Here is a 13,307-nt window from a genome sequence, read left to right on the forward strand (position 1 = left end):
TGCTCACTATGTGTAGCAAAACCAAACGTTGAAATACTGTAGAAGTTAGAGTTTACATAGATAATGATTTCACTAGTTTACAAAATAAAATGAAAGTCATGAACTTCGGTTAACGACCAAATTTTTTGAAGCGCAATTCAGCGCTGTTTTCGAAACCGTGCTTCAAAAATTTTTAAGTAGAACAGTTTTTGAGTTTTAGCTCAATATTGAGTTTTACGACGTTTTAAAATATGGAATTAACTAAAATTCAAATACCTTGCGTTTTGTTCAACCAATTTTAAATCTTTTTCTATAAATTAAGAGCTGAATATAATACCATTCGATCATCTGAATGCAGGCTTTGCGTCAGATTCATGAAATTCAAGATATTGGCGAGTTTTGGGGGCGATCTCCTTAAATGTTAGCAAAATTTCTTAAAATATTCACAAATGTACATAATTGAATTTTTCATTCAGTACCCCACAAACTCTCTTTACTTTTCAGAAATTTAGCATGTTTGAAAAAGAAAATCGTGTTAAGTCCTGTTCCGTTTAACTTGTATCCTTTGACAGATACGTATTCCGACCTCAACTATAAGGTCGTCTTTAGTGTCTCGTACTCACACGCCCAGATTCATCATCATTCCATGTTTTGATATAAAATTTCTCCAGTTAGCCTAGTGGTTAAGGCTATGGATCGCCAATCCGGAGACAGCGGGTTCGATTCCCAGTTTCGGTCGGGAAAATTTTCTTGATTCCCTGCGCATAGTGTATCATTGTGCTTGCCTCACAATGTATAAATTCATGCAATGGCAGGCAAAGAATGCCCTTCAATTAATAACTGTGGAAGTGCTCAAAGAACACTAAGTTGAAGCGAGGCAGGCCAAGTCCCAGTGGGGACGAAGAGCCATAAAGAAGAAGAAGAAGCAGAAGATATAAAATTTCAACCAGCTATAGTCTACACGGCTTCTCCACTTATGTTTGTACTACTCCATGATTTTTATTCGTATTTTTATTCATATGTGGTTTTCATGGTGTTATTCTGGGCACTATCAAAGTAACATCGGGGATTCACTAAACAGCGTAAACCGATTAAACTGATTAAACGTCGCGATCACCAAGGCAATCTTTGATCATTTCATTTGTAAAATCATGAAACATTTCAAATAAACAGAAAATCATGGCTTACGCAGCAATTTAATCTGTTTAGTACCCCTAATGTGCCTTTTGGCTACATGAAAAATGATAAACCTCCCAAAAATTCAATTTTATTCGATCTACCAATTGCAATTTAGAATTACGTACGAAAGTACGCTGAAATTACAAAAGACTGAAATAATATTTCGACTATTTTCCAAACGTCATCAATTCAAAAGAAGCTGTTCTCAAGATCAACTCAAACTACCAAGTTCATGTTATGCTTTATTGCCACATAATAACGATAATGTATCTCAAAAGAGAAACTTATGTTTAACTCACTAACGCCTAGGTGTCTCACAATTGTAATTTTCATGGAAAAAAAGTATCAACAGTCAAGCTCTGATAAAATAAACATGATTTCACAAAAACAAAACATGGAAGTCTATGGTTTAGTTCCAAAAAATATCTTCAATGTAGATCCTTAACATCTGATAACTTGTTCAAGCTCTATTAAAGCAAAAATTTTATACTATCGTTGAATTCTGAAACGTGTAGGTACGCAGGGATGGGAACACTCACTTGCGAAGAGTTACACTCACTTGCTGTTTTCTCAGCTCATAAGCGTGCTTTCAAGAAACGATATATGGACGACTTTTGGCTTGTGGTTTTGTCTAAAAGTTTGTCGAATAGAGTATTGGTCACAAATCCATACCTAAGTCGTGACAGAGCTCCGAAAGCGACTCTCCACGAAGTGAGTGTAATTTACATTCACCTCGTGGAGAATTGCCTTTGCAGCTCCCTAACGTCTTCGATGTGCGTGTGCGACCCATACTTTGTTCAACAAACTTTTAGACATAACCAATAGGCAAAAGTCGTCCATACATCGTTTCTTGATAGCAAGCTTCTGAGCTGAGAAAACAGCAAGTGAGTGTAATTCTTCGCAAGTGAGTGTTCCCATCCCTGGGTACGATGCACCTAGAGTTAGTGAAAGAGAAGACAACTACTGAAGCAAAATAAGAAATTTACGCTCAGATGATATCCTGGTTTACTAAAGAGGTCTAATATCATCACAAAGCCTTTTTCTCCCTGTTTCTTTATTTTTCTTTTACTCTCCCTCTGTCAAGCTGTAATTCACGCTCGGAACGAAACCTTGAAAGTCACAAAAGAAATCCCGAATAGAATCCCAGATAGGATCCTTGAAGAAATCACGGAAAAAATCCCGACTGGAAGCTCGGCAAGACTCCCTGAAAGAGTAATTGAATAAATCCCGGGAGGAATGTAAAAAAACGGGATAAATCTTTCGAGGAACCACGGCAGAACTCCTGCCACTTATACGTAAAAGATTCCCGGATGATTCTCAAGATTCACCGAAAGAATACAAGTTGGAATCCATGGAGCAAACCTCTAAAAGAATCTTTTACGAAATCCCAGAAGAAATCTTTGAAGGAACTTCAGGAGTGATCCGTAAAGGAATACTGACTAGAACATTTGAAAGAAACCTTTCAAGATTTTCGAAAACATTCCCGGTAGAAATACGTGAAGGAATCACGGGAGGCTTTACTGAAGGTATTCTGAGAGGCATATCTGGTAGAATTCTGAGAGAATATCAGCTGAAAGCTTGGTAGGAAATAATCACAGAAGAAATTGGAAGGAATTGCTGTATAAATCTCGAGCGAGGATCCCGGATCGTAGAAAGAATTCCATTAGGATTCCCTGAATATATTTCGACAGAACACTTTGAAAGTATACTAAAATTAATCTGTGAAGTAATTCCAGCAGATATCCATGAAAAACCGCTGGTTTAAATTTCTGAAAGAATCCTTTCAGGATTTTCTAAAGCAATTCTGGCCGAAATCCCTGAAGTTATTTCTGAAGTAATCCCGTAAAGAATACATGTTGGAATTCTTAAAGAGATTGTGACAGGAATGCCGGCCAGAAGCTAAGCAGGTATTCCTGCTAGAACCATAGAAGATGTCTTTATGATCTAGGATTGCCTGAAAAAAAATTTCGGAAGAAATATACATTTTTCATATTATTTTTCGGGAGGAATCGCTTAAGGAATCATAGAAGGAATAATGGAAGGAATCTTTGAATGAATTCCAGTACAAATCCTTGAAGGAATGCAGAAAAGAATATCTGATAGAATTCTTCCATGATTTTCCAAAATAACCCCTGCGAAAATCCCTATAGAGAATTCCGGAGCAATCCGTCCAGCAATCTCGGAAGCAATATCTGAATTAACCTGGGAAAATTCTCGAAGGAATGCCTGACGAAATCCCGGAAAGAATTCCTGAAAGAATCTCGAAAAAAGCCTCAGCTCATCTAATATTATCTCAATTCTTCACCCTACTATCTAGCCTCTACCTTAATATCTTCCTGCCCTCTATTCCAACCCCCTATTCTACGCTCTATCATAACTTTCAGCCCTACCATCTGCCCTACCCTCTACCCTAATCTCTGGCCTATCCTTTACCGTATTCTCTAGTCTATATTGTGCTTAATCGTACCGTCTACCCTACTCTCTACAACCTTTTTTCTACCCTCAACCCTACTCTATATCCTACCCTCTTCCCTACTGCCTATCCTACTCTCTACCCTAATCTTCTACTCCACTCCCTCTACTCTATCCTTCACCCAAACCCTCTACCCAATCGTCTGCTCGACCGTTCACCCTACCCGATACCCTATCATCTACCCTGACCCTCTACCCTTTTACTCATCAAGCCCGATCGATAGATAAGATACCCATATTGCATGGTATCATAGCTCAAACTACAATACCGTGGCCGTAATCTTGGATATGGTCCGCCATCTTGGATTTCAAAATGGCGTCAAATATCGAGTTTTGACTTCTACACATCAATCCCGATCGATAGATACCCGTATTGCATGGTATCATAGCTCAAAATACAACTCCGTGGCCGCCATCTTGGATATGGTCCAAGATTTGCCCGATCGATAGATACCCATATTGTATAGTATCCGAAGCAGCATTGCCGTTAAAAAGCATATTCAGCATCACACCCTCCGCCCATCATTCCTTTATTTTTCATTAATTTGCTGTTATATTTGAGAGCAAGTGTTTCCACTCTTCTTTAAGATAAATGTTGAAGGTGCGTTTTGCAACGTTAAACATATTGAAAATGGGTATAGATTATGTAGAATATTTAATAGCATATTTGAAAGGGGCGTGATAAAATAGGAACAATACTGTATTCTCGAGTTTTGACCGCCATCTTGGAACCTAAGCCGCCATCTTGAATTTCAATACCCCTACTACCACCTCCACATCCTAAGGAATGTGTAACCAGTCACAAAGATTGTCCATAATATTGTCCACTATAAACAAGGTATGGGTGTGGAGAACATCTTCTCTGAAGAAAGTATTCTAAGATTTTGCATAATTCTGGAGATATTCACATCAAGGGACTGTCCTATTTATAGGACGCTGGGCGTTTGGGGCATCTGTCATATAAACAGGACGCTGGGCGGATATGGGTTAATTTTCTAGGTTGAATAGACATGGAACAAACCTTTGGGTTGAACATTTAACCATGGACAGATTAGAAAGTGAAAGCAGCACATAGGCAACCAGTTACATTTGGGCGCTGTAGAAAGTGTAACTGCAGCTCAACATAAATGATTCTTGCTTATACGAGTTTGTATGGATTCTTGTACGATTTTATTTGTACATTTATCCGACTTTGTTTGTATATCAATGCGATTTGAACTGTCATAATAAAATAAAGTACCCTTGAAGTCGTTTAATCATCGCTATACGTAATTATGCGAATTCATTGGACATTTTGCGAGCTCGATCGCACACCTATGCGGAGAAGTTATGTTCATCGAAATTCAACATTAGAATGTTGGTGATTGTGATGTAGTTGTGCCTTCTATAAGTTGGATTGTATTTTTGTACAACTTTACCAGATAGGTCGCAATAAGGTAAACAAAAATAACATAATCTGTGATGAAAACTGGGAGAACTCCTTGGAGCCGATCTGCCCTAAAATGTTTAACGTATTCAAACCTGTCGCATAGTTTGATTTGTCCTTAGCTATTGAGCTCATGACCATGTATCATTGCACTTTATTTCATGCCTCGAGCAAATTCAGCATTATAAATCTGCAAAATATGAAATTACCTCAACTTTCTCATCTTATCGATTAGGATAGACCACTTAAAGCTTTTATATCAACTTGTTTGTGTTGTTTTTATCGCCAACCAATTCAACCGTGACCGCAAGTCTCGATTGCATGTTCAATCAGCTACTGCTTTCCGATTGGAAATCATCGTTGAAAACACCATAACTCAACAAAAAAAAACATCCTCCACCACAACAACTCATCCGCTGTTTTTCTTCTTTTCATTTGCAGCATAAACGGCATCAACGGCAGACAGTTTTTGGTCTCCTCCCCCCGGGCCGTGAAATGCGAAATGCTACCGTAGTGTGGAAAAGTTTAAAGATTGCAACTGATAACGACACCAGCCAGGAGCGCCACTGCCACCTGCACTACCACCGGTCTGCGAGCGGATTCCGCCGAAGAAGATTGACTGGGAAAACAGCTGAGTAGAGGGTTGTACGAACCGCGCCGCGTGCGCGCCAGAGTTCGCTGACTCGTTCGCCGAAGCGTGGCGGCCAGATATGAAGTGGATGCACTAACTAGTGATATGCTGCTGTGATATGATATGTACGTGTACGTGGGGGGTGTAAAGCACACGTTCGTGTTTGTAACCGCCGAGGAGAAAAATATTCATGGGAAAGTGCAACCTTGCCTTTTTCGACTACGGACGGACGACGGAGGCGGTAACCTAATCTAGGTAGTGCGTCGAAGCTGGCATAGAAGGGATGGAATTTGAGCAATGTGTGAAAGTGAAGTGACCCCGTCCATCATCGGTTGCAGTGTTTTTGGGGGTAGGAATTGGGGGGAGCCTAATAGCAGAGCACTTAAAGAAGGGAAGCGGTCTGTGTTGCATCTGAAAGGAGTCAATGGAATAATTGGAAATGACAAATGACTTAGTCAGAACAGCAATAGAAGAATTCATTTAAAAAAATTGCACTTGGATATAATGCTTCAGCATCAGAAAATGCCAATGAAGTATTTATAGATCCATTGAAAATTAAACTTCTTAGAACAAAATAAAGTATATGGAACAACTTAAGGCGGTAGCTGGTGGAACGCTTACTATTAGAGTGTACTCATGTACGGTCCCTCCCTTCTCGAAGTCATTCCTAACGGGCGTACCGCGAAGGTAAGGAAGAGAGAATGAGTTTTTAGTGGGTCGATCCCCACATCACCCGAGGAACCACCTCTTGGGTATCTGTTGCAGATTTTCTCATTCTATAAAAAAAAGCAAGAGTAACTGTTCTCGAGTAAGAACAGTTTGGCGAATGAAAATGGCGAATGGAATGATTGCCATCGATCGCAATATCGCTGCCAACCAAGATCATCCGTCCCGAAACCGGACCCCGAAGCGGCGCAGTGCCAAAATCCTCATCATCCTTCAGCATCGAAAAACGAGGTTGTTGGTTTGGTCATTGAATCTAGACCCTGATTTAATCGTAATTCCACATATTTCACCACGGTACGATGGGATTTTTTATTTGTTTACAATTTAAAGCAAGATTTATGACGTTCTCGGCAGAGTTTGCATAAATCCGCATCAAGAACGTCATAAATCGGAGTACTCTCGAGTAACACTTCTTACCCTTGGTTGAGTTGAAATATCTTTAAGACGGTGTTTTGACGTTTTTGGTGGAGAATGTTATAAATTTGAGTACTCTTGAGTTACGCCTTTAACCCTAAAAGGGATACCTGGGGTCCATTCGACCCCAGGCGCCTTTCAGAGCTCGTCTTTGATGGAACACACTCAGCGAGGTGACGAAACTGAGGCCATGAAGGTATCCCTTTTAGGGTTAAGGACAGACTTGACCGCCACAATGGCCGACCTTGGCACCTACTCACGATTTCGAGGGCACAAATCTCTTCGACAACAACACCAGCGTACCTGATCTTCTTATTTTAAGTGAGCAAGAACAGAATAATAAAATACACTGTTGTGTGAAGCTTGTTTCTTGAGATTTGTGCGTTTGAAAATCTGATGCGCTGTTGAAGCTAGATTTCAATACGTTTGTCCTTAACTCTTGATTGAGTTCGAACTAATTTATGATGATTTTATGATGATTTTGATCAACCCTTATGTGGCCGACAGGGTACCCAGGTACCCAGCGCCCATTTAAAAAGCATGGTGTAGAAAAAAGCAAAAAGTTTGTCGGACACATAACGGTTAAAACCGCCGATAACTAATGACGTTTTCGTGAATTTCATCGGAAGCCATGAGCTTGAGCTTGAGCTTGGTTGACAGCCCGTAGATGCAACTCCAGTATCGCCAGACCAGCTACACTCACACAAGGAACCAATGAGATTATCTGACGGGGACTAGCAGGCATCTCCAGTGTGTGAGCGTTGGTGATCTACTATTTTTGGCGATAATGGCGCCTGCCATGTCAGGTTGCAGGTCAATGTGGGGAAGGGGATGGAAGTGATGATTCCAAATCGTTTGTATCCACATCAGACCGAATATACCTCTGCGTCTGAACAATCTCATGTGGATGTCGGAGTGTTGGTGGGATATGGTTGGCAGAGGGTTCACACATTGGTGCGTGGATGCCAGACGTAAGGTGATAGATTAGTGCGATTATTACTATGAAGCTAAAGCGGTACAGTTCGCTTGATTGCATAACTTGTAGGCATTAGCTGATAGATTGACACTGTGCTGTGAATGTTGGAAGCAAGTGAAACAGCTTTTCAACCGCTTCTGGTTCTAGCGATGGCTATGAAGTGTCTTCGACCATATTTTTATGCATGATATTATCTACAACTTTGTCGAAGACACCATTTAGTTGTCGTAGCTAATTTAGAAAATACATTTTTTTTTATCAATAAACAAAACTTATCAAAAGTTGCTCCTAAAAATATGTAAATACACCAAAAACCATTTTGAGATATACAGAACAGTCCTAAATATCAGTCAAAAATAATAAAAAAATGATTTTCCACGAAACAAAAATTACAAAAATGCTCAAACTATACCCCATCTAAAGGCGGTATTGGGTATTAGAGGGTTAAGCTATTTCTCCTGGGATTCCCCAAGGATTCCTCCAAAAATTTATCCAGGTTTTCCTTAATGGATTTTTTTCTAAATATTTCAAAGATCAATTTAGAATTCCCTCTCAGGTAATATTCAGAAATTTCACCAGCAGTTCTTCCAAAAATTACTCCTGGAAAGGATTCTTGATATACTTCCTCCATGTTTTTCAGAAAGTCTTCAGGCAATTCCTTTAGACATTCTTCTAAAGATTCCTCCAAAATAGTCCTCTGGAAAATCTTTCATCAAGCCTTCCATCGATTACTTCCAAAAAGTTCACCAGAAATTCTTTCAAGGTGGCTTCTAGAAAGCTTGTCGGTGATTTCTTCACGGATTCTTTCAGAAAATCCTTTAGGGAGTATTTCTATTTTCTTTTTTCAGTAATTCCTTCAGAAATTCATCTAGGGGTTCCCTCAGAAGTTGCTCAACTGATCCTGTTAGAACATTTTACCTTTGATTACTCTCGAAATTCCTCCGTGATGTTCTTCAGGAACTCTTCAAGAGTTTCCGTCAGAAATGTGTCTTTAGATTCTACTAAATTTGTTTCTAGCATTCATTTAGAAAACACTCCGCAGATTTCTTCAGTTATTACTAAAAGGATTCTTTTAGAATATCCTCCTGACAATCATTCAGAAATCCATGTTTTTCCGATACCTTAAGAACATCTTCTAGGAACTCTTTAAGATCAGAAAATTGGTCGCAGTGATAAGTAACTCTACAAAAAAAACTCTTTGGGATTTTTTCCTGGGATTCCTTCAGAAATTTCTCTAAGAATTCCCAGCAAACATTTTTGTTGTAAAATAGTGGAATAAACTACTCTCAAACCAATTTTAGTTGAAGAAACTTCTATTCAGCAAGTTCTGACTTTTTGAGTTATGCCATTCATTCTTTCAGCGATTCCTTTGTTGTTTCTTGCAGACATTCTTCCAGGGATTTCTCATTCAAATCCTGCAGGACTTCTTTAAACAATTTAAAGGTTTCTCTAGAGACTAGAAATTCGTCCATCTTTCAGAATTTCCTCAAGAAGTTCTTCCAGAAATGACAGATGAACCAGCCACGGGCTGAAAGTCTCTTTCATAAAGATAATAAAAAATAAGAATTTTTTCGTTCATAAAATCTTAATTCGATTCCTTCCAAAATTGCTCAATTAAATTATTTCAGAAAATCCTCTAGGGATTCTTGCAGAATTTTCTCCAGGGATTCATTTAGAAAATGTTCAATGGATTACTTCAGGAATTCCTCCATGAATTGTTCAGACATTTTTGGATTTTCTCAAAAAACTCTTTCGGTGATTTTTTGGGAAAATCTTCCACAGATTTTTTCAGAAATTACTTGTGCAACTTCTTCACAAAATCATTATTTACAATCCCTCCAGAATTCCTTTTGTATTCCATTGAAAAATGTTCCTTCAGCGATTTTTTCAATGTTTCTTTCTATTTTTTTTTCAGAAATTCCGTTTCAAATTCTTGTAGACAGGCTTAACTGGACTGAGCGCATGAAGATTACTGCCGTTCTATGCATAGTTGTCCCATATAACATGAGACGATTGGGCGTAGAACGGCAGATTATCTTTTGATTTACATTACCAAAATCATTATTATACAAAAACAGAATTATCTAAGCGCATGCTTCTAGGAATTCTTCCAGAAATCCCTTAAAGGTTTCCTCCTAACATTCCTCCAGGGGGTCTTTTAGAAAATATTCCATAGATTCCTTCAGAAATCAATCCAGAAATTTTGTCATATAATTTTCCAAGGATTCTCCAAGAAATGTTTTGACGGTTCGGTGGAAATTCTGCCAGGGATGTTTTGAAAAATTCTGTTATTCCTGTGTGAATTTCTTATGGATTCCAGAACTTTTCTAGTGATATTTTTGGAGGATCTTTATTGTTTTTTTTTCTAAAAATCCTCTAGGAATCCTTAAAATAAAATCTCTTAGGAATTCATTTGTAAGTTTTGGTCCATGGATTAAATTAAAAATTTCTAAAAACTAGAACTTCTTTGATAAAATTGACATGAGTTTCTCCCAAAATTTTATCAAGAATGACTTCAGGATTGTTACTTTACATAGACCGGGTGCCGAAATTTGAAAACCTTGAGTAGCCAACTTTGATTGCCACGGCAGCACTGGTATTATTCGCTAGAATCACCACAATCAAGTTAATTTTACCTCTTATGCAGGGCTCTTATATACCTTACTCAGGTTGTAGGTATGGGATTTTGCATACCTCATTTTGGTATTTTACAACTCGGCACCAACATTTCAAAAGGGCGTAACTGCATTTTGAAACAAACCACTCTTTCATATCTGTGGGTCATATTTTAAGTTTCCCACGAAATTCACAAGCATTACTAGACAGAGAAATTGCTCTTCTTTCCTATACTGGCGGTGATTTGCATGGCGGCATTGAAATACGATCCACAGATGTGAAAGAGGGGTTTGTTTCAAAATGCAGTTACGCCCTTTTGAAATGTTGGTGCCGAACTAGTTTATCCTGCTCGGGTGGCGCATTATTTCTTATTTGGCTCTACCTTTAGACAAATTGTATAAGATCCCAATTCAATGGAAATTCCATGAAAATACGTGTACGTGTAAAGTTATGTTGTATTTTAAGAAATTGATGTTATTGTTTAAAAATAATTTTGAAAAAAATATTTTTTTTTTTATTTTTTACAAAAGAACACCTTTTTCTGAGCCACTATGGTTTTTTGAGATTTTTAGAACTTTATTTAGATACTTCAAATCAATTGAACGAGAGATTTTTTATATCACCTTCAAATAATAAATCGCTAAAAACCAATTTGTATAATCTTATTTTTTTCCAAAAAAAAACTGATAATGATTTTATTGAAAAAAAAAGATATCGCACAAACGATCTGCTTTATAAACTTGTTGTTTATAAATAAAACAGCCATTAGGTTACGCTTCATATTATTTTAAATCTGAAAAACATTTTTCATGCTCAATTTCTAAACCATTATCTCGTACGGGTTTCGAAATCGTGCTTCAAAAATGTTAAGTTAAACATTATTGTTAAGTTTTGCTTTGAGTCGCCATTTTGGATTTAAGTTCGCCTTCTTGTATACCCATACTGAATGGTTTTAGAGGAAAAAAACTCCAATAAATAGCCGCCATCGACCGCCATGTTGATTATTCTGGTTGTTATTATGTTTGCGAGATATTATTTTGGGAAGTGCCAGAACCCGACTCCGGATAATCGAGTCCGACCTGTATAGCCATATTACATTGTTTTAGAGCCTTGGAACCGCCATATTGAATTTTAGGTCGTCATTTTGGATATTCTGGTCGACATTTTTGGAAACCAGACTTTTTCCCCATACCAAATATACCCATATTTCATTGTTTTTGTTTCTTCCCCACACCAAATATTCCCATATTGTATGGCTTTAGAGCCCAACACTCAAGAAAACAGCCGCCGTTCTGAATTTGGAGCCGCCATATTGGATTTAGACCGCCATCTTGGATATTCTGGTTACCGTTTTTGAACTCTGGACATCTTCCCCATACTAAATATACACATATTGCATGGTTTTAAAGCCTAAAACATCATTAAACTACCGCCATCTTGAATTCGGAGCCGCCATCTTGTATTTTAGGCCACCATTTTGGATATTCTGGTCGGTATTTTTGAAGTCCAGACTTCTGCCTCATACCAAATATACCCATATAGCATGGTTTTAGAGCCTAAACACCACTAAACAGCCACCATCTTCAATTTGAAGGCGCCATATTGAATATTAGGCTGACGTCGTGGAATTTCTGATCTGCAGTGTTAATTTCCGCTAAAAATTCGCCAACGGTGCTAAAGGTTACAAAAGTGACCGCTGTTTGATGTGTCGCATGATGGGGCGGGGCATGCTCAGGTTTATATACGGCCAGTTCTACCGGTGCTGGTCCGGATCACTGAAATGGCCATAACTCCGGAAGGCCTTGATCGATATGGTTCCTTTTTAATAGCAAACAAAGCGGTAAAATTCCGATTTGATTCGAGCTATAATCCGAAAAATCGGTCAATGGGAAGTCCCTTAAAAGTGAGTGAACTTGTTTTGCGCACAGTCATACATACATACACACATACAGACATCATCTCAATTCATCGACCTGAGTCGATTGGTATATGCGACTTGATCCTCCGAGCCTTTTTTCGATTTTTGAGTGAACATATAGCCTTTCCAGAACACTCAGTGTACGAGAAAGGCAAAAAGGTTACTTTTATAACAGTCAATTTAATTGATATATTGTCTTTTTTATTTGGTTTGTGAGTGAACGATTTCGTCAAAAGTTGTTCTATATTTTTTCCGAGTTAGGCACTTATTTATGAAAAATATGATTTTCCTGTTTTTTTTGCTGAAAAGTTTATTTTAAGTGCTGTACATATATCTTTTGATTGTTTTCCTTAAGTCATTGTCCAATGGCTTCCATCGGCTACTTTTGATTCAATAATCTGACACCGCCCCTTCTTTTAGTGCATGTATATATTTTTTTCCCGTAAATTCAATCAGTTTGTAGCTAAGTGTGACCACCGAAGTGAATCGCTTGTATCCGAAATAATAATTATTACTAACAGTGAGTGATAATATAAATCCAATGAATGCAGCAGTATCGTTCCTGGTGGTGTTAAACGTCGATGTTGATTGAAGGACGGCGAAGTTATTCAGTAACGAGGTGTGCGTGCCAGCTGAAAAAAAAAATACCTTCGCAGATTTTTGGTGGAAAGTGAAAAACCGCGTAGCCGTCGGAATTCGTCGAAAGGTGGTGGAAAAATAGTCAGTTGAAAGTGAAATTTATTGGAAGCACTTGTTTTGGGAAGCCGTTGGTGTGGAAAGGGTAGTGCAATTTCGTGAATTATTATGGCCGGCCGAAGGCAGCAGCACCAGCAACGACGAAGGAACGGCCCAAGACAGCAATGAGTAACGGAACGACGACAGCAACGGCAGTGGCGGCAACCGGAAACGGTAGCGCTGCTGGCTCAGGGGCTACGGATGCGGAAAGTTTGGTATGTCAAAAATCGTCAGA

At 38.5% G+C, this 13,307-nt stretch overlaps 1 protein-coding gene across 1 annotated transcript in view; it reads left to right on the top strand.

Moving 5' to 3' along the window:
• Positions 1-5,368: 5,368 nt before the first annotated feature.
• Positions 5,369-13,307, top strand: part of LOC134289569 (uncharacterized) — a 96,948-nt gene continuing 89,009 nt past the window's right edge. The window contains exons 1-2 of the transcript XR_009998562.1: positions 5,369-6,036; positions 12,794-13,287. The gene's annotated coding sequence lies outside the window, so the exon portion shown is untranslated. The remainder of the gene's footprint in view (positions 6,037-12,793; positions 13,288-13,307) is intronic.

This window comes from Aedes albopictus, chromosome 3 (assembly GCF_035046485.1).
Source record: "Aedes albopictus strain Foshan chromosome 3, AalbF5, whole genome shotgun sequence".
NCBI classification, from domain to species: domain Eukaryota; kingdom Metazoa; phylum Arthropoda; class Insecta; order Diptera; family Culicidae; genus Aedes; species Aedes albopictus.